This window comes from Mytilus galloprovincialis, chromosome 1 (assembly GCF_965363235.1).
Source record: "Mytilus galloprovincialis chromosome 1, xbMytGall1.hap1.1, whole genome shotgun sequence".
NCBI classification, from domain to species: domain Eukaryota; kingdom Metazoa; phylum Mollusca; class Bivalvia; order Mytilida; family Mytilidae; genus Mytilus; species Mytilus galloprovincialis.
In genome coordinates, this window is record NC_134838.1 from 24613370 (window position 1) to 24640318 (window position 26949).

General features: G+C 36.3%; 1 long non-coding RNA gene across 2 annotated transcripts in view; it reads left to right on the top strand.

Moving 5' to 3' along the window:
* Positions 1-21013, top strand: part of LOC143072466 (uncharacterized) — a 46827-nt gene extending 25814 nt beyond the window's left edge. Inside the window, exon 6 of one of the 2 annotated variants that reach the window (XR_012977216.1) lies at positions 20292-21013. This is a non-coding gene — a long non-coding RNA (uncharacterized LOC143072466). The remainder of the gene's footprint in view (positions 1-20291) is intronic. The other variant, XR_012977208.1, reaches the window with a different exon arrangement.
* Positions 21014-26949: the final 5936 nt, after the last annotated feature.

Sequence of the window (26949 nt, forward strand, 5' to 3'; positions counted from 1 at the left end):
TTGCACTTTCTTTTAAAAAGAATAAACTAAGCCGAAAAACACCCTTTGTTTTTTCTCTAGTAAACCATAGCAACCCGGCCTTTCTCGTGACCCAGTGCGGACAGACGTATTGCCGTACAATATTTTTTATTAACTTTTCTGTAAGGTAACGAGGTTTGGTGTCTGACCCTAAATTTGGACCGACGTTAAAAAAAACTGTGCCGAAGAACACCTTGGGTTTCTTCTCCAGTACACCTCAGCTACCCAGCTTCCCTTTGCACCTACTGCAGACACAAGTATTTCCGTAGAACATTTTTTATTAACTTTTCTGTAAGTGTAAGTTAGACTATAAGGTAATAAGGCTGACGGACTCATTCTTTGAACCTGCTTAAAAAACAATAAACTAAGCCGCAGAACACACTGTATGTTTTCTGAAGTAGACCACAGCTACACAGCTTCCCTTTGTGCCTATATCGGACAATTATTTGACGTCAATATTTTTTTATTAATTTTTCTATAAGGTTATGGGCTAGGGTGTCCGACATCAATTTTGCACTTTCTTTCAAAAAGATAAACTAAGCCGAAGAATACCCTGTGTTTTTTCTCAAGTAAACCACAGCTACCCGACCTTCCATTGCACCTAGTGCGGACAAAAGAATTGCCGTACAATATTTTTTATTAACTTTTCTGTAAGGTAGCGGAGTTGGGTGTCTGTTCCTAAATTTGGACCTACGTTCCAAAAAACTGTGCGGAAGAACACCTTGGGTTTCTTCTCCGGTATACCCCATCTACCCAGCTACCCTTTGCACCTAGTGCAGACACAAGTTTTGCCGTAGAACATTTTTTATTAACTTTTCTGCCTGGAAAATTTGAAGGTGAGACTACTGTCCGACTCAATCTTTGAACCTACATGAAAAAGAATAAACTAAGCCGAAGAACACACTGTGTTTTTCGCAAGTAGAACACAGCTTCCCAGCTTCCCTTTGCGTCTAGGGTGGACAATGATTTGACATAGAACATTTTTTATTATTTTTTTTCTGTAAAATAGTAGGGTAGAGTGTCCGGCCCTAACTTTGCACTTTCTTTTAAAAAGAATAAACTAAGCCGAAAAACACCCTTTGTTTTTTCTCAAGTAAACCATAGCAACCCGGCCTTTTTTGACCTAGTGTGGACAGACGTATTGCCGTACAATGCGTGTTATTAACTTTTCTGTAAGGTAACGAGGTTGGGTGTCTGACCCTAAATTTGGACCGACGTTATAAAAAACTGTGCCGAAGAACACCTTGGGTTTCTTCTCCACAGTACACCTCAGCTACCCAGCTTCCCTTTGCACCTACTGCAGACACAAGTATTGCCGTAGAACATTTTTTATTACCTTTTCTGTAAGTGTATGGTAGACTGTAAGGTAATAAGACTGTCCGACTTAATCTTTGAACCTACTTAAAAAACAATAAACTCAGCCGTAAAACACACTGTATTTTTTTCTGAAGTAGACCACAGCTACACAGCTTCCCTTTGTGCATATTGTGGACAATTATTTGACGTCAATATTTTTTTTATTAATTTTTCTGTAAGGTAATGGGGTAGGGTGTCCGACATCAATTTTGCACTTTCTTTCAAAAAAACAAACTAAGCCGAAGAACACCCTGTGTTTTTTTCTCAAGTAAACTACAGCTACCCGACCTTCCTTTGCACTTAGTGCGGACAAAAGTATTGCCGTAAAATATTTTTTATTAACTTTTCTGTAAGGTAGCGGGGTTGGGTGTCTGTTCCTAAATTTGGACCTAAGTTCCAAAAAAAACTGTGCGGAAGAACACCTTGGGTTTCCTCTCCAGTATAACCCAGCTACCCGGCTTCCCTTTGCACCTAATGCAGACACAAGTATTGCCGTAGAATATTTTTTATTAACTTTTCTGTAAGTGTAAGGTAGACTGTAAGTTAATAAGACTGTCCGACTCAATCTTTGAACCTACTTAAAAAACAATAAACTCAGCCGTAAAACACACTGTATTTTTTTCTGAAGTAGACCACAGCTTCACAGCTTCCCTTTGTGCATATTGCAGACAATTATTTGACGTCAATATTTTTTTTATTAATTTTTCTGTAAGGTGATGGGGTAGGGTGTCCGACATCAATTTTGCACTTTCTTTCAAAAAAACAAACTAAGCCGAAGAACACTCTGTGTTTTTTCTCAAGTAAACCACAGCTACCCGACCTTCCTTTGTACTTAGTGCGGACGAAAGTATTGCCGTACAATATTTTTTATTAACTTTTCTGTAAGGTATTGGGGTTGGGTGTCTGTTCCTAAATTTGGACCTACGTTCCAAAAAGACTGTCCGGAAGAACACCTTGGGTTTCTTCTCCAGTATACCCCAGCTACCCAGCTTCCCTCTGCACCTAGTGCAGACAAAAGTTTGCCGTAGAACATTTTTTATTAACTTTTCTGCATGGAAGACTTTAAGGTGAGAAGACTGTCCGACTCAATCCTTGAACCTACATGAAAACAAATAAACTAAGCCGAAGACCACACTGTGTTTTTTCTCAAGTAGACCACAGCTACGCAGCTCCCCTTTGCGCCTATTGTGGACAATGATTTGACATAGAACATTTTTTATTATTTTCTTTCTGTAAAGTAGTGCGGTATGGTGTCCGGCCCTAACCATGCACTTTCTTTTAAAAAGAATAAACTAAGCCGAACAACACCCTATATTTTTTCTCAAGTAATCCATAGCAACCCGACCTTTCTTTGCAACTAGTGCAGCCAGAAGTATTGCCGTACAATATTTTTTATATTAACTTTTCTGTAAGGTTGCGGGTTTAGGTGTCTGACCCTAAATTTGGACCTACTTTAAAAAAAACTGTGCGGAAAAACACCTTGGGTTTCTTCTCCAGTAAACCTCAGCTACCCACTTCCCTTTGCTTCTAGTGCAGACACAAGTATTGCCGTAGAACATTTTTTATTTACTTTTCTGTAAGTGTAAGGTAGACTATAAGGTAATAAGGCTGACGGACTCAATCTTTGAACCTGCTTAAAAAACAATAAACTAAGCCGCAGAACACACTGTATGTTTTCTGAAGTAGACCACAGCTACACAGCTTCCCTTTGTGCCTATATCGGACAATTATTTGACGTCAATATTTTTTTATTAATTTTTCTATAAGGTTATGGGCTAGGGTGTCCGACATCAATTTTGCACTTTCTTTCAAAAAAATAAACTAAGCCGAAGAACACCCTGTGTTTTTTCTCATGTAAACCACAGCTACCCGACCTTCCATTGCACCTAGTGCGGACAAAAGTATTGCCGTACAATATTTTTTATTAACTTTTCTGTAAGGTAGCGGAGTTGGGTGTCTGTTCCTAAATTTGGACCTACGTTCCACAAAACTGTGCGGAAGAACATCTTGGGTTTCTTCTCCGGTATACCCCATCTACCCAGCTACCCTTTGCACCTAGTGCAGACAAAAGTTTTGCCGTAGAACATTTTTTATTAACTTTTCTGCATGGAAGACTTTAAGGTGAGAAGACTGTCCGACTCAATCTTTGAACCTACATGAAAAAGAATAAACTAAGCCGAAGAACACACTGTGTTTTTTCTCAAGTAGAACACAGCTTCCCAGCTTCCCTTTGCGGCTAGGGTGGACAATGATTTGACATATAACATTTTTTATTATTTTTTTTCTGTAAAATAGTAGGATAGAGTGTCCGGCCCTAACTTTGCACTTTCTTTTAAAAAGAATAAACTAAGCCGAAAAACACCCTTTTTTTCTCAAGTAAACCATAGCAACCCGGCCTTTCTTTTGACCTAGTGTGGACAGACGTATTGCCGTACAATGCTTTTTATTAACTTTTCTGTAAGGTAACGAGGTTGGGTGTCTGACCCTAAATTTGGACCGACGTTAAAAAAAACTGTGCCGAAGAACACCTTGGGTTTCTTCCCCACAGTACACCTCTGCTACCCAGCTTCCCTTTGCACCTACTGCAGACACAAGTATTGCCGTAGAACATTTTTTATTACCTTTTCTGTAAGTGTAAGGTAGACTGTAAGGTAATAAGACTGTCCGACTTAATCTTTGAACCTACTTAAAAAACAATAAACTAAGCCGTAGAACACACTGTTTTTTTTTGTCTGAATAAGACCACAGCTACACAGCTTCCCTTTGTGCCTATTGCGGACAACTATTTGACGTCAATATTTTTTTTATTAATTTTTCTGTAAGTTGATGGGGTAGGGTGTCCGACACCAATTTTGCACTTTCTTTCAAAAAAATAAACTAAGCCGAAGAACACCCTGTGTTTATTCTCAATTAAACCACAGTTACCTGACCTTCCTTTGCACCTAGTGCGAAAAAAAGTATTGCCGTACAATATTTTTGATTTACTTTTCTGTAAGGTAGCGGGGTTGGGTGTCTGTTCCTACATTTGGACCTACGTTCCAAAAAAAAAACTGTGCCGAAGAACACCTTGGGTTTCTTCTCCAGTACACCTCATCTACCCAGCTTCCCTTTGCACCTAGTGCAGACACAAGTATTGCCGTAGAACATTTTTTATTAACTTTTCTGTAAGTGTAAGGTAGACTGTAAGGTAATAAGTCTGACGGACTAAATCTTTGAACCTACATAAAAAACAATAAACTAAGCCGTAAAACACACTGTTTTTTTTTCTGAAGTAGTCCACAGCCACACAGCTTCCCTTTGTGCCTATTGCGGACAATTATTTGACGTCAATATTTTTTTTATTAATTTATCTGTAAGGTGATGGGGTAGAGTCTCCGACATCAATTTTGCACTTTCTTTGAAAAAGAATAAACTAAGCCGAAAAACACCCTGTTTTTCTCAAGTAAACCATAGCAACCCGGCCTTTCTTTTGACCTAGTGTGGACAGACGTATTGCCGTACAATGCTTTTTATTAACTTTTCTGTAAGGTAACGAGGTTGGGTGTCTGACCCTAAATTTGGACCGACGTTAAAAAAAACTGTGCCGAAGAACACCTTGGGTTTCTTCTCCACAGTACACCTCTGCTACCCAGCTTCCCTTTGCACCTACTGCAGACACAAGTATTGCCGTAGAACATTTTTTATTACCTTTTCTGTAAGTGTAAGGTAGACTGTAAGGTAATAAGACTGTCCGACTTAATCTTTGAACCTACTTAAAAAACAATAAACTAAGCCGTAGAACACACTGTTTTTTTTTGTCTGAATAAGACCACAGCTACACAGCTTCCCTTTGTACCTATTGCGGACAACTACTTGACGTCAATATTTTTTTTATTAATTTTTCTGTAAGTTGATGGGGTAGGGTGTCCGACACCAATTTTGCACTTTCTTTCAAAAAAATAAACTAAGCCGAAGAACACCCTGTGTTTATTCTCAATTAAACCACAGTTACCTGACCTTCCTTTGCACCTAGTGCGAAAAAAAGTATTGCCGTACAATATTTTTGATTTACTTTTCTGTAAGGTAGCGGGGTTGGGTGTCTGTTCCTACATTTGGACCTACGTTCCAAAAAAAAAAACTGTGCCGAAGAACACCTTGGGTTTCTTCTCCAGTACACCTCATCTACCCAGCTTCCCTTTGCACCTAGTGCAGACACAAGTATTGCCGTAGAACATTTTTTATTAACTTTTCTGTAAGTGTAAGGTAGACTGTAAGGTAATAAGTCTGACGGACTAAATCTTTGAACCTACATAAAAAACAATAAACTAAGCCGTAAAACACACTGTTTTTTTTCTGAAGTAGTCCACAGCCACACAGCTTCCCTTTGTGCCTATTGCGGACAATTATTTGACGTCAATATTTTTTTTATTAATTTATCTGTAAGGTGATGGGGTAGAGTCTCCGACATCAATTTTGCACTTTCTTTGAAAAAAAATTAAACTAAGCCGAAGAACACCCTGTGTTTTTTCTAAAGTGAACAACAGCTACCCGGCCTTCCCTTGCACCTAGTGCGGCGAAAACTATTGCCGTAGAATATTTTTTATTAACTTTTCTGTAAGGTAGCAGGGCTGGGTGTCTGTTCCTAAATTTGGACCTACATTCCAAAAAGACTGTGCGGAAGTACACCTTGGATTTCTTCTCCAGGATACCCCAAATACCCAGCTTCCCTTTGCACCTAGAGCAGACAAAAGTTGTGCCGTAGCACATTTTTTATTAACTTTTCTGCATGGAAGACTTTAAGGTGACAAGACTGTCCGACTCAATCCTTGAACCTACATGAAAAACAATAAACTAAGCCGAAGAACACACTGTTTTTTTCTCAAGTAGACCACAGCTACCCAGCTCCCCTTTGCGCCTATTGTGGACAATGATTTGCCATAGAAAATTTTTTATTATTTTTTTTCTGCAAAGTAGACGGGTAGGGTGTCCAGCCCCAACTTTGCACTTTCTTTAAAAAAAAAAAACTAAGCAGAAGAACACCCTGTGTTTTTTCTCAAGTAAACCATAGCAACCCAGCCTTTCTTTGGACCTTGTGCGAACAGAATTAATGCCGTACAATATTTTTTATTAACTTTGATGTAAGGTAGCGGGGTTGGGTGTCTGATCCTTAATTTGGACCTACGTTGAAAAAATTAAGCCGAAGAGCACCTTGGGTTTCTTCTCCAGTACACTTCAGCTCCCCAGCTTCCCTTTGCACCTAGTGCAGACACAAGTATTGCAGTAGAACATTTTTTATTAACTTTTCTGTAAGTGTAAGGTAGACTGTAAGGTAATAAGACTGTCCGACTTAATCTTTGAACCTACATAAATAACAATAAACTAAGCCGTAAAACACACTGTTTTTTGTTTTCTGAAGTATACCACAGCTACACAGCTTCCTTTTGTGCCTATTGCGGACAATTATTTGACGTCAATATTTTTTTTATTAATTTATCTGTAAGGTGATGGGGTAGAGTGTCCGGCATCAATTTTGCACTTTCTTTCAAAAAAAAAATAATCTAAGCCGAAGAACACCCTGTGTTTTTTCTAAATGAACAACAGCTACCTGGCCTTCCCTTGCACCTAGTTCGGATAAAAGTATTGCCGAAGAACATTTTTTATTAACTTTTCTGTAAGGTAGCAGGGTTGGGTGTCTGTTCCTAAATTTGGACCTACATTCCAAAAAGACTGTGCGGAAGAACACCTTGGGTTTCTTCTCCAGTATACCCCAGCTACCCAGCTTCCCTTTGCACCTAGTGCGGACAAAAAGATTTACCGTACAATATTTTTAATTAACTTTTCTGTAAGGTAGCGGGGCTGGATGTCTGTTCCTAAATTTGGACCTACGTTCCAAAAAAAAAAACTGTGCGGAAGAACACCTTGGGTTTCTTCTCCAGTATACCCCAGATACCCAGCTTTCCTTTGCACCTATAGCAGACACAAGTATTGCCGTAGAATATTTTTTATTAACTTTTCTGTAAGTGTAAGGTAGACTGTAAGGTAATAAGACTGACGGACTTAATCTTTGAACCTACTTGAAAAAACAATAAACTAAGCCGTAGAACACACTGTATTTTTTTCTGAAGGAGACTACAGCTACACAGCTCCCTTTGTGCCTATTGCGGACAACTATTTGACGTCAATATTTTTTTTATTAATTTTTCTGTAAGGTGATGGGGTAGGGTGTCCGACACCAATTTTGCACTTTCTTTCAAAAAATAAACTAAACCGAAGAACACCCTGTGTTTTTTCTCAAGTAAACCACAGCTACCCGACCTTCCCTTGCACCTAGTGCGGACAAAAGTATTGCCGTACAATATTTTTTATTTACTTTTCTGTAAGGTAGCGGGGTTGGGTGACTGTTCCTAAATTTGGACCCACGTTCCAAAAAAACTGTTAGGAAGAACACCTTGGGTTTCTTCTCCAGTATACCCAAGCTACCCAGCTTCTCCTTGCACCTAGTGCAGACAAAAGTTGTGCCGTAGAACATGTTTTATTATCTTTTCTGCATGGAAGACTTTAAGGTGAGAAGACTGTCCGACTCAATTATTGAGCCTACATTAAAAACAATAAACTAAGCCGAAGTACAAGATGTGTTTTTTCTCAAGTAGACCACAGCTATCAAGCTCCCCTTTGCGCTTATTTTTGGACAATGATTTGACATAGAACATTTTATTATCTTTTTTCTGTAAAGTAGTGGGGTAGGGTGGCCGGCCCCAACTTTAAACTTTCTTTTAAAAAGACTAAACTAAGCCGAGGAACACCCTGTGTTTTTTTCTCAGGTGAACCATAGCAACCCGGCCTTTCTTTGGAACTAGTGGGGACAGAAGTATTGCCGTACATTACTTTTTATTAACTTTTCTGTAAGGTAACGAGGTTGGGTGTCTGACCCTAAATTTGGACCGACGTTAAAAAAAAACTGTGCCGAAGAACACCTTGGGTTTCTTCTCCTGTACACCTCAGCTACCCAGCTTCTCTTTGCACCTAATGCAGACACAAGTATTGCAATAGAACATTTTTTATTAACTTTTTTGTAAATGTAAGGTACACTGTAAGGTAATAAGACTGACGGACTCAATCTTTGAATCTACTTAAAAAACAATAAACTAAGCCGTAGAACACATTGTGTTTTTTCTCAAGTAGACCACAGCTACACAGCTTCCCTTTGTGCCTATTGCGGACAATTATTTGACGTCAATAATTTTTTTATTAATTTTTCTGTGAGGTGATGAGGTAGGGTGTCCGACACCAATTTTGCACTTTCTTTCAAAAAAATAAACTAAGCCGAAGAACACCTTGTGTTTTTTCTCAAGTAAAGCACAGCTACCCGACCTTCCTTGGCACCTAGTGCAGACAAAAGTATTGCCGTACAATATTTTTTATTAATTTTTCTGTAAGGTAGCGAGGTTGGGTGTCTGTTCGTTAATTTGGACCTACGTTCCAAAAAAACTGTGCGGAAGAACAACTTGGGTTTCTTCTCCAGTATACCCCATCTACCCAGCTTCCCTTTGCACCTAGTGCGGACAAAAGTATTGCCGTACAATATTTTTATTAACTTTTCTGTAAGGTAGCGGGGTTGGGTGTCTGTTCCTAAATTTGGACCTACGTTCCACACAAACTGTGCGGAAGAACACATTGGGTTTCTTCTCCAATATACCCCAGCTACCCAGCTTCCCTTTGCAACTAGTGCAGACAAAAGTTTTGCCGTAGAACATTTTTTATTAACTTTTCTGCATGGAAGACTTTAAGGTGAGAAGACTGTCAGACTCAATCCTTGAACATTCATGAAAAACAATAAACTAAGCCGAAGAAAACACTGTGTTTTTTCTCAAGTAGACCACAGCTACCCAGCTCCCCTTTCCACCTATTGTGGACAATGATTTTACATAGAACATTTTTTATTATTTGTTTTCTGTAAAGTAGTGGGATAGGGTGTCCGACAACAATTTTGCACTTTCTTTCAAAAAAATAAACTAAGTCGAAGAACACCCTGTGTTTTTTTTTCAAATAAAGCACAGCTACCCGACCTTCCTTTGCTGCTAGTGCGGACAAAAGTATTGCCGTACAATATTTTTATTAACTTTTCTGTAAGGTAGCGGGGTTGGGTGTCTGTTCCTTAATTTGGACCTACGTTCCAAAAAAACTGTGCGGAAGAACACCTTGGGGTTCTTCTCCAGTATACCGCAGCTATCCAGCTTCCCTTTGCACCTAGTGCAGACAAAAGTGTTGCCGTAGAACATTTTTTATTAACTTTTCTGCATGGAAGACTTTAAGGGGAGAAGACTGTCTGACTCAATCCTTGAGCCTACATGAAAAACAATAAACTAAGCCGAAGTACAAGCTGTGTTTTTTCTCAAGTAGACCACAGCTACCCAGATCCCCTTTGCGCCTATCGTGGACAATGATTTGGCAAAGAACATTTTTTATTTTTTTTTTCTGTAAAGTAGTGGGGTAGGGTGTGCGGCCCCAACTTGGCACTTTCTTTTCAAAAGAATAAACAAAGCCGAAGATCAATCTGTGGTTTTTTTTTCAAGGAGACCACAGCTTACCGACTTTCCCTTTGCGCCTAGTGCGGACAGAAGTATTGCCGTACAATATTTTTTATTAACTTCTCTGTAAGGTAGCGGGGTTGGGTGTCTGACCCTAAATTTGGACCTACGTTAAAACAAACTGTGCCGAGGAAAACCTTGGGTTTCTTCTCCAGTACACCTCAGCTACCAAGCTTCCTTTTGCACCTAGTGGAGACAACAGTATTGCCGTAGAACAGTTTTTATTATCTTTTTTCTGTAAAGTAGTGGGGTAGGGTGGCCGGCCCCAACTTTGCACTTTCTTTTAAAAAGAATAAACTAAGCCGAAGAACACCCTGTGTTTTTTCTAAAGTAAACCATAGCAACCTGGCCTTTCTTTGGACCTGTTGCAGACAAAAGTATTGCCGTACAATATTTGTTATTAACTTCTCTGTAAGGTGGCGGGGTTGGGTGTCTGACCCTAAATTTAAACCTACGTTCCAAAAAAACTGTGCGGCAGAAAACCTTGGGTTTCTTCTCCAGTATATCCCAGCTACCCAGCTTCCCTTTGCACCTAGTGCAGACAAAAGTTTTGCCGTAGAACATTTTGTATTTACTTTTCTGCATGGAAGACTTTAAGGGGAGAAGACTGTCTGACTCAATCCTTGAGCCTACATGAAAAACAATAAACTAAGCCGAAGTACAAGCTGTGTTTTTTCTCAAGTAGACCACAGCTACCCAGATCCCCTTTGCGCCTATTGTGGACAATGATTTGGCAAAGAACATTTTTTATTTTTTTTTCCTGTAAAGTAGTGGGGTAGGGTGTGCGGCCCCAACTTGGCACTTTCTTTTCAAAATAATAAACAAAGCCGAAGATCAATCTGTGTTTTTTTTTCAAGGAGACCACAGCTTACCGACTTTCCCTTTGCGCCTAGTGCGGACAGAAGTATTGCCGTACAATATTTTTTATTAATTTCTCTGTAAGGTAGCGGGGTTGGGTGTCTGACCCTAAATTTGGACCTACGTTAAAAACAAACTGTGCCGAAAAAAACCTTGGGTTTCTTCTCCAGTACACCTCAGCTACCAAGCTTCCTTTTGCACCTAGTGCAGACAACAGTATTGCCGTAGAACATTTTTTATTATCTTTTTTCTGTAAAGTAGTGGGGTAGGGTGGCCGGCCCCAACTTTGCACTTTCTTTTAAAAAGAAAAAACTAAGCCGAAGAACACCCTGTGTTTTTTCTAAAGTAAACCATAGGAACCTGGCCTTTCTTTGGACCTGTTGCAGACAAAAGTATTGCAGTACAATATTTTTTATTAACTTCTCTGTAAGGTGGCGGGGTTGGGTGTCTGACCCTACATTTAAACCTACGTTCCAAAAAAACGGTGCGGCAGAAAACCTTGGGTTTCTTCTCCAGTATATCCCAGCTACCCTGCTTCCCTTTACACCTAGTGCAGACAAAAGTTTTGCCGTAGAACATTTTGTATTTACTTTTCTGCATGAAAGACTTTAAGGTGAGAAGACTGTCCGACTCAATCCTTGAACCTACATGAAAAACAATAAATGAAGCCGAAGAACACACTGTGTTTTTTTTTCAAGTAGACCACAGCTACACAGCTTTCCTTTGTGCCTATTGCGGACAATTATTTGACGTGAATATTTTTTTTATTAATTTTTCTGTAAGGTGATGGTTAGGGTGTCGGACATCAATTTTGCACTTTCTTTGAAAGAAATAAACTAAGCCGAAGAACACCCTGTGTTTTTACTCAAGTAAACCACAGCTACCTGACCTTCCTTTGCAAGAAGTGCGGACAAAAGTATTGACGTACAATATGTTTTATTAACTTTTCTATAAGAAGCGGGGTTGGGTGTCTGTTCCTAAATTTTGACCTACGTTCCAAAATAACTGTGAGGAAGAACACCTTGGGTTTCTTCTCCAGTATACCCCAGCTATCCAGCTTCCCTTTGCACCTAGTGCAGACAAAAGTTTTGCCGTAGAGCATTTTTATAAACTTTTCTGCATGGAAAACTTTAAGGTGAGAAGACTGTCCGACTCAATCCTTGAGCCTACATGAAAAATAATAAACTAAGCCGAAGTACAAGCTGTGTTTTTTCTCAATAACCACATCTACCCAGCTTCCCTTAGCGCCTATTGTGGAGAATAATTTGACATAGAACATTTTTTATTATTTGTTTTCTGTAAAGTAGTGGGATAGGGTGTCCGACAACAATTTTGCACTTTCTTTCAAAAAAATAAACTCAGCCGAAGAACACCCTGTGTTTTTTCTCAAGTATTCCATAGCAACCCGGTCTTTCTTTGCATCTAGTGCAGACAGAAGTATTGCCGTACAATATTTTTTCATATTAACTGTTCTGTAAGGTAGCGGGGTTGGGTGTTTGACCCTAAATTTGGACCTACTTTAAGAAAAACTGTGCCGAATAACACGTTGGGTTTCTTCTTCAGTACACCTCAGCTTGGTAAGCCGTAAAACACACTGTGTTTTTTTCTCTCAAGTAAACCACAGCTACACAGCTTCCCTTTGTGCCTATTGCAGACAATTATTTGACGCCAATATTTTTTTTATTAATTTTTCTGTATGGTGATGGGGTAGGGTGTCCGACATCAATTTTGCATTTTCTTTCGAAAAATTAAACTAAGCCGAAGAACACCCTGTGTTTTTTCTCAAGTAAAGCACAGCTACCCGACCTTCCTTTGCACCTAGTGCGGACAAAAGTAATGCCGTACAATATTTTTTATTACCTTTTCTGTAAGGTAGCGGGGTTTGGTGTCTGACCCTTAACTTTGACCTACGTTAAAAAAAACTGTGCTGAAGAACACCTTAGGTTTCTTCTCAAGGACACCTCAGCTACCCAGCTTCCTTTTGCACCTAGTGCAGACACAAGTATTGCCGTAGAACATTTTTTATTAACTTTTCTGTAAGTGTAAGGTAGACTTTAAGGTAATAAGACTGTCCGACTCAATCTTTGAACCTACTTAAAAAAACAATAAACTAAGCCGTAGAACACACTGTGTGTTTTCTCAAGTAGACCACATGTACACAGCTTCTCTTTGCGCCTATTGCGGAAAATGATTTGACGTCAATATTTTTTATTAATTTTTCTGTAAGGTAGTGGGATAGGGTGTCGAACACCAACTTTGCACTTTCTTTCAAAAAAAGTAAAACTAAGCCGAAGAACAATCTGTGTTTTTTTTTCAAGGAGACCACAGCTTACCGACTTTCCCTTTGCGCCTAGTGCGGACAGAAGTATTGCCGTACAATATTTTTTATTAAATTCTCTGTAAGGTAGCGGGGTTGTGTGTCTGACCCTAAATTTGGACCTACGTTAAAAACAAACTGTGCCGAAGAAAACATTGGGTTTCTTCTCTAGTACACCTCAGCTACCAAGCTTTATTTTGCACCTAGTGCAGACACAAGTATTGCCGTAGAACATTTTTAATTAAATTTTCTGTAAGGTAGACTGTAAGGGGATAAGACTGTCGGACTCAATCTTTGAACATACTTAAAAAACAATAAACTAAGCCGTATAACACACTGTGTTTTTTCTGAAGTAGAATACAGCTACACAGCTTCCCTTTGCACCTAGTGCAGACACAAGTATTGCCGTAGAACATGGGGTAGGGTGTCCGACACCAATTTTGCACTTTCCTTCAAAAAAATAAACTAAGCCGAAGAACACCCTGTGTTTTTTCTCAAGTAAAGCACAGCTACCCGACCTTCCTTTGCACCTAGTGCGGACAAAAGTATTGCCGTACAATATCTTTTATTAACTTTTCTGTAAGGTAACGGGGTTGGATGTTTGACCCTGAATTTGGACCTACGTTAAAAAACTGTGCCGAAGAACATCTTGGGTTTCTTCTCCAGTACACATCAGCTACCCAGCTTCCCTTTGCAACTAGTGCAGACACAATTTTGTATTAACTTTTCTGTAAGTGTAAGGTAGACTGTAAGGTAATAAGATTGTCCGACTCAATCTTTGAACCTACTTAAAAAACAATAAACTAAGCCGTGGAACACACTGTTTTTTTATTCAAGTAGACCACAGCTACACAGCTTCCCTTTGTGTTATTGCGGACAAGTATTTGACATCAATATTTTTTTATTTATTTTTCTGTAAGGTGATGGGGTAGGGTGTCCGACACCAATTTTGCACTTTCTTTCAAACAAAAACTAACCCGAAGAACACCCTGTGTTTTGTCTCAAGTAAACCACAGCTACCCGGCCTTTCTTTGCACCTAGTGCGGACAGAAGTATTGCCATACAATATTTTTTTATTAATTTTTCTGTAAGTTAGCGGGGTTGGGTGTCTGACCCTAAATTTGGACCTACGTTGAAAACAAACTGTGCCGAAGAACACGTCGAGTTTCTTCTCCAGTACACCTCAGCTACCCAGCTTCCCTTTGCACCTAGTGGAGACACAAGTTTTGCCGTAAAACATTTTTTATTAACTTTTCCGTAAGGTAGACTGTAAGGTAATAAGACTGTCCTACTCAATCAAACTAAGCCGTAGAACACTCTGTGTGTTTTCTCAAGTAGACCACAGCTACACAGCTTCCCTTTGCGCCTGTTGCAGAGAGATTAATATTACATGTATATCGATTCTTTTTCATTTCATATGTACAGGAATAGACATTGATACAAAATTCGACTGACAAATTTGATATTTAAGGAAGCCTAGTGTATGAAAAGTATGTATGTAACTTTTGGTCGTACATTGCAAATTTGTTATTCAGTTGCTGGAAATATGACACGATTCCACACATCTTACTTAAAACCAATATTATTAAGAATGGTAGTTTATTACTACATGTAAATTGTTTGTTTAGCTCACAACGAGAAAAAGAATAGACAAAAACGATTTTAAATTGTACCATGTTTTAATTAACAAAGAGTGTACTCAAAAAATTAAATGGTTGCTAGCATCATTTGTATATAAAACGACTTTTGAGGATCACGACAAGCCGTAAAAATGTCGAATTCTGCTGTCAAAGGACGTGCTATTACATGTATATTAAAGTAAGATTTTGAGATTTTTGGAACATTTGAGTTTGATATATTTGTTTTTATATTTTTGTTGGCATATCATTAAAATTGCCTGCTAGAAAAACTAGAGGCTCTAAAGAGCCTGTGTCGCTCACCTTGGTCTATGTGCATATTAAACAAAGGACACAAATGGATTCATGACAAAATTGTATTTTGGTGATGGTGATGTGTTTGAAGTTCTTACTTCACTGAACGATTTTGCTTCTTACAATTATATCTATCATGAACTTTGCCCATTAGTAACAGAGAACTATATTTGGTAAAAATTTACATAAATTTACCAAATTAATGAAAATTGTTAAAAATTGACTATAAAGGGCAATAACTCCTTAAGGGGTCAATTGACCATTTAGGTCATGTTGACTTATTTGTAGATCTTACTTTGCTGAACATTATTGCTGTTTACAGTTTATCTCTAACTATAATAATATTCAAGATAATAACCAAAAACAGCAAAATTTCTTCAAAATTACCAATTCAAGGGCAGCAACCCAACAACCGATTGACCGATTCATCTAAAAATGTCAGGGCAGGTAGTTCTTGACCTGATAAACATTTTTATCCCATGTCAGATTTCCTCAAAATGCTTTGGTTTTTGAGTTATAAGCCAAAAACTGCATTTTACCCTTATGTTCTATTTTTAGCGGTGGCAGCCATCTTGGTTGGTTGACCAGGTCACGCCACACATTTTTTAAACTAGATACCCCAAAGATGATTGTGGCCAAGTTTGGATTAATTTGGCCAAGTAGTTTCAGAGGAGAAGATTTTTGTAAAAGATTACTTTAATTTATGAAAAATGGTTAAAAATTGACTATAAAGGGCAATAACTCCTAAACGGGTCAACTGACCATTTTGGTCATGTTGACTTATTTGTAGATCTTACTTTGCTGAACATTATTGCTGTTTACAGTTTATCTCTATCTATAATAATATTCAAGATAATAACCAAAAACAGCAAAATTTCCTCAAAATTACCAATTCAGGGGCAGCAACCCAACAACCGATTGACCGATTCATCTGAAAATTTCAGGGCAGATAGATCTTGACCTGATAAACATTTTTATCCCATGTCAGATTTCCTCAAAATGCTTTGGTTTTTGAGTTATAAGCCAAAAACTGCATTTTACCCCTTTGTTTTATTTTTAGCCGTGGCGGCCATCTTGGTTGGTTGACCAGGTCACGCCACACATTTTTTAAACTAGATACCCCAAAGATGATTGTGGCCAAGTTTGGATTAATTTGGCCAAGTAGTTTCAGAGGAGAAGATTTTTGTAAAAGATTACTTTAATTAACGAAAAATGGTTAAAAATTGACTATAAAGGGCAATAACTCCTAAACGGGTCAACTGACCATTTTGGTCATGTTGCCTTATTTGTAGATCTTACTTTGCTGAACATTATTGCTGTTTACAGTTTATCTCTAACTATAATAATATTCAAGATAATAACCAAAAACAGCAAAATTTCTTCAAAATTACCAATTCAGGGGCAGCAACCCAACAACCGATTGACCGATTCATCTGAAAATTTCAGGGCAGATAGATCTTGACCAGATAAACATTTTTATCCCTGTCAGATTTGCTCTAAATGTTTTGGTTTTTGAGTTATAAGCCAAAAACTGCATTTTACCCCTATGTTCTATTTTTAGCCGTGGCGGCCATCTTGGTTGGTTGACCGGGTCACGCCACACATTTTTTAAACTAGATACCCCAATGATGATTGTGGCCAAGTTTGGTTTGATTTGGCCCAGTAGTTTCAGAGGAGAAGATTTTTGTAAAAGTTAACGACGACGGACGACGACGACGACGACGGACGACGACGGACGACGACGGACGACGACGGACGACGGACGCCAAGTGATGAGAAAAGCTCACTTGGCCCTGCGGGCCAGGTGAGCTAAAAAGTGGCTGCTTACTTGATTGGCTGCTAAAAGAGGCTGCCAGGTTAAGTCCAGTTAAGGAATCTATCATAATGTGTTTTACAACGACATATCGTTATTCTCGTAATATACATGTAAACTCCATTAAACATTACAACTTAGATACGTCCGTTGTTAGTTATGGCTTTATCTTTGTTTATTTTTTATCATTACGTCCTTAGGACTCCAACATTTAAATTAAACGAAAACAATTAATATGTCACGTTGAAAGGACCTGCAGTCTAGCCATCGTTCATTCGAATTAATTAGATAGGAACGTATAACGTCAACAATTTGAAATGTTTACACTTGTTTGAAATCCAATTGAAGTGATGGATGACAAACTAAATGATATTCGAGTTTCATTTAAATTTTCAATCGTTTAAGTCATGCTTACTTTGATGCAAGATCTTCAATTATGCAATGCAAACAAATCATATCACCTCCAGTTTTATTTCAAAATTGTAACGACGTTTCCGTGATCCAATACCACCCAATTATATGTGTCTAGCAATTATATGGTGTTGAAATACACGTATATATAACATCTCATTCTTTGATTTGTTAAACAGAAAGTGCACTTTTGCACATTACAGACACTAGTTAGCTTGGCCCTCATTTGCTTTTAACATTTATAATTAACAGTGTCATATAACCCATTAAAACGGTAGATGATGTTTTTCTGAACCTGAACAAATAATGAAAGCATGAGGTAAGCAACAGTTAAAATGCTAGAAATAATGCATACAAACTAGTTATCATAACTTTGAATATATATAGAATAAAGGACTTTTTGTTTTTGATACTGACTTTATCACAGTAAAATATCAGGTGAGCCCGAAGTTAGCTTGGCCCTCGTTTGCTTTTAACATTTATAATTAACAATGTCATATAACCCATTAAAACGGTAGATGGTGTTTTTCTGAACCTGAACAAATAATGAAAGCATGAGGTAAGCAACAGTTAAAATGCTAGAAATAATGCATACAAACTAGTTATCATAACTTTAAATATATATAGAATAAAGGACTTTTTGTTTTTGATACTGACTTTATCACAGTAAAATATCAGGTGAGCCCGAAGTGCGAGCCTGATATTTTCTGTGATAAAGTCAGTTTCAAAAAGAAAAAGTCCTTTATTCTGTTTATCGGTAATTTAACAAAAAAAAATCACTACAATAATAGAGAAAATAACAAAGGAACTTCTTTTTCGCGTCGAATCACGGCGAATCACACTTGACGTCACAGGCTGCATTATGTCATTCGAAATTTTGTCACAGTGCAGTAAACATGGCGTTCTCTTGCACAAAGTAGTGAAAAAAGTAATTATTGCATGCGTTTCATTAATATTCTGCTTTGGACATGACACTATATCAATGACAAATATAATGGTAGCATACCAGTAGGTCAAATTTCTTTATTTTTCACAAAATTTTAATAGACGTCACTAAACGTTTAGCTTATAATTCTTGCTTTTTCAAAGACATGTTAACTTATTTTCAACACGGACCAGAAATATGAAACTTGGAGTTTAAAGCCCCTGCGGATACCTTTGATATTTAGAAGCGAATTCAGGGGTAGGCGACCCGGGTCACAGTCACCCCTTATAAAGGCTACAATTCTGGTCAAAGCAAACTTTGATAGTTTGGTGCCACCAGTTATCCCCCTTTTTAAAATTTATCCATAGATGAGGGTCTGGAATGGGGGGTCTGGTATTCTGTAAACAGTTAATTTTCACCCCTTTTTTCTCTAATCTTCCAAAAATTAGACCACGCATTTCTCTAAATTCTTCATTTTTAAGGGCATTATTCTTTAATTATTTAACCCCATCCAAACCCTCATAGATTCGCTTATAATTATCACGGTTCACTTTAATTTGTTGTTCCTTGTTCTATGAATATCAGTCATATTGGCAATGAAACCACATCTTGTAAAAATGTATATGATGGTCCCACAAAAATGTCAAAATTGCGTAAATTTCAAATTTTCTTTCTTTCTAGCTTCTCTCATGTGATAGCGGTACCTTTTTGGTCACTATTTATGTGTTGCGTTTAAATATGAATTGTGACACTTTATAGTGACTGAACAGGTAAAACAAATACTTCTCAAGAAACAGAAAAAGAAAACTACTTGGAACAGCACAAGGCTATGTATTGTTATTGGTATTGTAATAATGAATAAAAACTCAGCATGGACGATATGTTACATGTAGTTGTTCTTCATATAACGCATTTTTCTTTAAAAAATCTATCGGGTTTCATGCATTTTCTGTTCACATTTTCACAACAATCGTTCAAAATAGGCTAAATGGACTTTGTGAAAGTTTCTGGTGTTTTATTCGTCAAAAATCTCGTGCGTTTCTGCGGAAAAAAATCACGTGCAATTTTGTGAATGAAAGGGGAAGTAGATCCTTACGCGTTGCATTCGCGCATGTCATTTGCGTACTAACCCAATAATTTTTATATCACGACCAGTCCACTAATACTGACATTATCAGCGAGAACACATCAAAGGAAAAATGTACAAATTACCGATAAATGGTTTTAAAATCTGCCACATAGCGAATCTTTTTTCGAATTTAAAGTTTTTCCTTGTGGACTCCTTTTAATATTTATTTCGGACCAGGAAATCAAACAGCATGTATATTATGATGCCTTCCGCAATTTTTACTTTACCAATATCTTCCGATTTTTTAGGTTAACTGAACTGCCATTAATGAAACACGAACTTCCGTACGCAATTTTATAGAGCATCTCTGGTCGATGTCTGATATTATTTAGTTACATAGTGTGGTAGTGACCTAATACGATATATATGGAGTCAGTAAATTCCATATGGGGTGAAAACGAAGCTCGGTAAATTGCATATTGGGTGACAGTGAAGCTCGAATCCCTCTTTGGAATTTACTGAACCCATATATATTAGGTCAACAGCACACTCTGTAACGAATTGATCTTACCGACTATCTTAACATGTGATATTAAGACAAGTGGCCTATCAAAGTGATCAAGTCTTCAATACTTTTTGTAATAGGAACATACTTCCAATGGTCTATACAACCACAAATGCAAACAATAACAACTTGCTCGCTTTGAACGTGTTTTATGAATTTACTCCAATCGTTCATCATCAAGATGTAACGGTCATAGAACAACATCGTCCATACTTTGTGTAGACGCGTCGCCAATGTTTTTGTTTCGAAAATAAATTTCCTCTATAAAGTATTTAGATATATGCATGCAGATGGTTGTATTGACTTTTAAATGGTTTATGCTGTATTTACATTGTTTGTCATGTTTTTATGCATTATACACTTGGAATATGCATTATATATATACTTCCGCAAATGTACAGACTTAACATTGTTGGGCTGTTGTTTAGACGAATTATATAATACACATAATGTATTTTCAGCCTTGTATCAACATCACTGCTGGTGATCCGATGGAAAACAAAATTGTTGTCGAGTCGTCACTGGTTCAGACGTACTTATAATATAATTATTTCTGTGACTGCATCTTACATTAATTTGTAGGATCCTTTACAAAAGATAATTCAGCTGATCTGTAACAATTCTATCTTCATGCCTAATACATCATGTACTGTGTTACGACGCTAGATAAAAACTGTCAAGGAAAGGTAACACACGGCCACCGAAAACTTTATAGAGCCTAGGTTGTTGAATGGTCTAGCGCGTCGGGCATAGTGCAAGGCGATTTGGTGCCACGATATCTCAATAGCATGAGTTTGAATCCCGGGCATAGTGCAAGGCTTCCGCAAATTTACAGATCTATATATATAACGTTGTTGGGCTGTTGTTTAGACGAATTCTATAATATATATCATATATAAATGTGCTTTATCTAAATTAAAAAAATATGGATCTTTAATATCTTGCTTAAATGCTTAAAACAAGCTGAAAAAAAAAAAGAATTGAATACCCAAAATTGGAGATTAGAATTTGTCATCGTTAAAACAAAAGATTAGTTGGAAGTATAAAAGAAATTTGTCAGATAATGTATAATCAAAAAAATACAAGAAGATTGTTAATTGCTTATTATTATTTCTTGCTGACTGTTGTGACACGTATATCACTTGGTCCTATGATTTTGCGCCAATTGGCATTTCATTTGCGCCAGAAACACTATATTTCGTTTTCGCCAAAAAAAAAACATTTCATTTGTCCCATACATGCTATAATACAGGTAAATATAGTTTTTGATTAATATATAATAAAACGCATTCCTCCGATATCAGTCATCGTAACAACAATAAAATCACTATGCATTTATATGGTTTTAATAAGAGACTGTACATGTATACTAAAAAAATGCTTCACAAATTTAAAATTGCTGGAAAATATTACATCTTCCTGTAAGGCCCCCCTTCATTGTAAAACCTCAATTTTTAGGCGCAGGCTCATATAAATTTGACTTTTGAATAATTATGCCAAGTCTGATAAATCAAATGAGTACTCTATTGCTTTTAGTACATGATAAGCTATATATTAAGGCATTTAAAAGGTATTTTTTTGCAATATTTTAATTTTTAAAGCCCCAAATGTTGATAGTTGAAATTTTCAATTTTAACGTCAAAATTTTACACGCAAAGATGTGTATAGAACTTACCTTAATGTCTATAATATACATCCTATTGTCATGAAACTTTGTAAGCAGTGTTATAATTCATCAAGCTTCGGTCATACCAAGGTTTTTTTAAAGATTTGTCAACTCTTTCTACCCTATTAGGTCCGAGACCACCATTGTCGTCCCTTGATTTTCGTTGTTCACAAATATAGTCCCTAGTGTTGACAGTGGGTTACTTGGCATTACTTTTTATACCCCTTCCAAATTTATTTCTCCATGTTTTATGCCTCAAATTGCAAGCAGGGGGTGAAATTACACTGTAAAAAAGTTTGGGTCCAGAATTTTAAAGGAAAGTAGTGATTTGGTCCAGGTAAAACAGGTTGAAAAATAGCACTTCGGAAGCTGTCAAAAGATTATGAACTGGTAAATTTGATCTGCGATACCTGAATGCAAATGCACAGTTAATAAAATATTAGGGACACACATACAAAGCCAAAAAGTAAACAAAAAAGTCCAAACAAAGCCATGGCAAAACACCACCGCGAAATATATAACCCTTCGAAAATAATCACTTTTGAAAAAAAACCGGTTTTAATAATATCTACAGGTAAATGAAAAATAACTTTGTCGTTTTAGGTATACAACTCATAGTTTATATTGATATTATTATTTTAAATTCATACATATTGTATATAAGTAGTATTATTTAAATTGATACATATTGTATATAAGTAGTATTATTTAAATTGATACATATTGTATATAAGTAGTATCAATATACATGTATGTATTTGCCACATATCGATGGCAATGTAACCGTGACTGTTATATTTGAAAATATGAGGTTACCGGCATATCTCTGATTATGGCAACCGTACTATCAAATACATATAAATGACTACCACATATTGTGGTAACTGAAGATAACATCAAAACAATTTTGATCCATGTGGGAACACAGGTGAAGTATCAAACCCCTTATAGTGTTAATCTGTAGTGACAGATACCATTTTTAAAACGAAATATGTTTTAATGCAGCGAATTCTGCTACATTGACTGTAAAAGCAGACCGTCGTTATACTGTCAACGACCATAACGTAGGTGTTCGCTGCCGAGCTGTGTGTCAAATAAATTACCCAATAATCAAAACATTTCAACATAAATTATAAAGTGAGGTCATTCGTTTACAAAAATTAAAAATAATTGTTTTGCCGCTATTCAAACTAGATAATTAATGATATTTATACATCCAATTTCTGTTTCAGTAGTTGAGAAGTTATACTCACCAATAAACTCATCATAGATACCATGATTGAAGTTTTGTATTTGCGCCAGACGCGCGTTTCGTCTACAAGAGACTGATCAGTGTCGCTCGAATAAAAAAAAAAGACCAAATAAGGTACGAAGTTGAACAGCATTTAGGACCAATAATTCCTAAACGTTTTGCCAAATACAGCTAAGGTAATATATTCCTGAGGTCGTAAAACCTAAGTATTTCAGAAATTCATAGTTTTGTTAACAGTTAATTTATGATTATGACCCTATCAATTATGATGGCTTTAGCATGAGCAACAAAACAACCTTAATGTGTATAACAAAAAAAAATGTTTCTAGTTAATGATTGTTGTACCCCGTCAATTTTAATATATTTTCACTTCTGGAAATGTATCACAATTTTCAACAACCAAATCTTGACGGATTTCGTCTCAAATCTGTGTACAAATCTGTGTATTTTTGTCCATTTCTGAAAAAAATAAAGTTGTTTCAGAACTATAAGGCAATGCCCTTTTTATTGCTAAACTTATCTATTCTGAACATAATGTGTACGTATAATTAATGTCTTTCAGTATACCTTCACTAGTCATAATATGGACAAAACATCTGATGATAACCTCAAACTACCATACACAGGCCCTGTCAAACCACTCTAAACTACTGTGAATGTCATTGTTATCATATAAATAAAGTGCAATGAAGTGCAAATTTTCAAACTTGTCCTTTCACATAACATTAATGTATGTCATTGAAAACCACTTATCAGTGAAAAATGCACATGAGGATTTTAAGGAAACATTGTGACATCACACGTAATACGATGTCAATAAATAACTACCGATCAAAATAATGCTAAGAACAGATGGCAGTGTTGCATGGAGAAACAGTTGCCTCAAGGTTTAACTTGAAATATCGAGCCGAAAAGATCATTAACTAAGCATTTCTTATATAATATCAAGACCATAGCAACAGTTTTTATATCAGCATATTTTCAACATTCTGACTGTTATTTCACTTGCATAAATACCACTAGTAAACAATATAGAGCTTGCTTGATAAACAAAATGCTTACCAGTTATTCAGAACTTTTTATAAACCTCTAATTTGCCGTCTCAGTTTAAATAACAATGATATGTCTGAAACAGAAATAAGAGTTAAAGATTACTGAGGTTTTGTTATCATTTGATTAAAATGTATAATTAGTATCATGATTATTGAGAGAGAAAACAAAATCTTTGAAAGTTTAACACAAAAAAGAGAGATGCTTCTCCCTTGTGGCTTACAAACCTTCATTTAAACCTTTCATACGAGGAGCAATCAGAAGTAGCTTAATAGCTGAATAGGTGTAGCGCTATTTTTTCAAAAGGTTTGACCCTCCGCATTTTCTTTGAGAAAAGACAATATCTTGTGATTTTCTAGTGTGCATTAAAATATAATTATTCATGATTTTCTTAAGACATTTTTGTCTGTTATTTGCATATTCTAATGACCAGCTTAACGGTCAAATTATTGGTGTAAAGCACACGTAATGATGTATCAAATTTTATTTGTATAAAGTGTGTTATTTCCCTTGATTTTCAGTTATTCCTGTAGACTTGAATGATAATTACATAACAATGTATTTAGTGTGTCATGTTTACTTACAATGTAATACTATTAAATGTTTCCATAAAACGTTCGTGCTTTTCAAGTTAATAACAAGTGCCTTTCGGTGTCTCTAGGGAGTTCTGATTGTGCCTTACAAACCTGCTCGTTTATTTTCATTGTTATTCAATGCAAAATAATTATCTAAGAAACCTGGGACGATCTCATATCACAAAGGATTTCTATTGTCTACTTATTGTACCTCGAACTTATATACCCGATGTAGGTCTTTAAGTTGATGTTCAATTTTCTTAAAGTTAATCGGGCATGACTAATTAGATACGCCCTCTTAAAATCAGGGGGTCCGAAATAGGATCGGGAAAAAACACCCAGCAAAATACCTTAATTTACGATTTAAGAATTTGTTTGATTCAAAGTGCTTTTGGTTGCTTTAAATATCTCCGATCAACAATCAGGCGGTATTTTGTGGAAATAATGACCTGTCCCGAACCGGGAGATGTTGGCTGCAAAAGGAATTTATTTATAAAAAAGGTCATATCTCATTTACTTATAGTGGCCGTTATTGAATGTAAATATTCATGCCGTTTTAATTTGTCTATGGCATTCGTCTATCGTGGAGAAAAAGAGGAAAGGAGGGCTAATAGCTTAACTTACGAGTTCGATCATTAGGGTTCAAATCTATACTATTACGGCATTCGTTTAACCTCTAGCGAACGCTCTGCCTTATTGTAAAAAGTGCCACTCTAAATTTGTACGCATTTGCTTCAGATTGATCAACTTTGCATCTTTAGTCGTGAATATGCATGACATATTTGCCACTGGACACAAAGGAACAATAAATTAATCAGTTTCATTTAGTGATGTATAATCATATGTCCTCAGTTGATTATAGTCTCAAAACAGTTTTCCAATTTTTATATATTTTATTATTATTCACATTTGAATAATAATCAAGGATTACATTGTATAATTTCCAACAAAACTAATAGGGGAGGGGACTAGAACAAAAAAACAATCTTCATTGAGTGGCAATAACTCATATATTGAAGCGTACAATGACGGATGTCTCATCTAGGTGACAACATTTGATGTTTCAAGTTGATTTGTATCTCAAGACTGGTATAATAGCTGTCACAAAAGCAAAAAAAAAAAGAATTGATAAAAAGATTCAACTTATTTTGGGCGTTTCATTTTTTTTATATTGTCTTGCTGATCGGTTTTGTTATATATATTTTTCATCTTCTATTGTTCTAGCAAAAGTCACAAAAAAATGTTGTTAAAATCAGGCATGCGACTTATTTGAAAAGATTTAGCTGACCTTTCTTATTGTTTACACATTTCAATCATTCAACTCGTGAGTAGATCGTCTTTCCGTCTAATTTTTTTTCAGGTATAGATAGCGTGAAATTCTCACTGCACCAGGCATCGGATATGCATTCCTATTATATTTTGATCGGACAAAGCTGTGTATTTATATATCCAATAAGCCAAACGAACGCACCCATTTAGCAAGGGTATAGTATGGGACGGGAGAGCTCCAGACATGTCAATATTTCTATACCGAAGCGAATCATTTGGTTTTGAATAAAACGAGATAAAGGTATACATTAATGCGACAGCAACCCATAGACGCAGATAAATAAAAATATTTAGAGTTAACATTCGTTTTTTTTTATAGAAAGATCATGCGTATATAATACAGAATAATAAGCTCAAAACCGACCCATGACTAAATAATAGTTATACGGAGTTAATTCAATAATATTTTCCGTCAAATATTATACATCCGAAAAGGCACATTTGATTTAATGTTATTTACCGTCAAAGATAATCACAAGTGTTTGGTTGAAAAATTTTACCTGCCATATTTTAATTTTGATCTGTGAAAATTTAAGAAGTTGCAATATAAACCAGTAAAAGAAAAACACTTCACCGTATAATATAATGGTAAAATAAATAATGATAATGGATGACGACCAGCGGCAAATAAAATTAATATTCAGGACGATAACATGTAAATATAATAAGAGTATTAATCCCGTTTTTTTACTAGACTGACAAGCTGAGTCGTTTTTTTTATCGTGTTAGTTCACAAGATATTAAGGTGCAATCAACAGTTTTTTTTTATGACGTTATATTTTGAGGGACCATGTATAAGTGACCCTTATTGGTGGACTGATTAATAAAGATACTTGTATAAAACTAGATATCACTGGAATCAGAATGTTCTCTAGTTTATAATGAAATAAAAAAAAGTGTACTTTTAATAGTATAAAAAAGTTTTATCCAGAAAAAATTGCCTAATTTAAGTTTAAAAAACCTGAAATCAGGTCATGTGCACACCCTTGAAGACATGATACCTGCACATTTTTCATAATCAAAGTTGTATGAATTTCATAGATTTTTACCTGGTCTTTCAAAAAATTTATGCTTCAGGGTACGTTCGCCTGCTCCGAAAAGAGCTATAGTGGCTGCAAATAAGTTTTCAATTTTCACTGCCAAAAAACAGACTGTTTACAGTGTTGTCTCCCCTCAAAACAGGTATATTTAATCTAATTTTTTAAATTATTTTAATCATTCAACCTGCTTTAATTGAAGTTAATTAA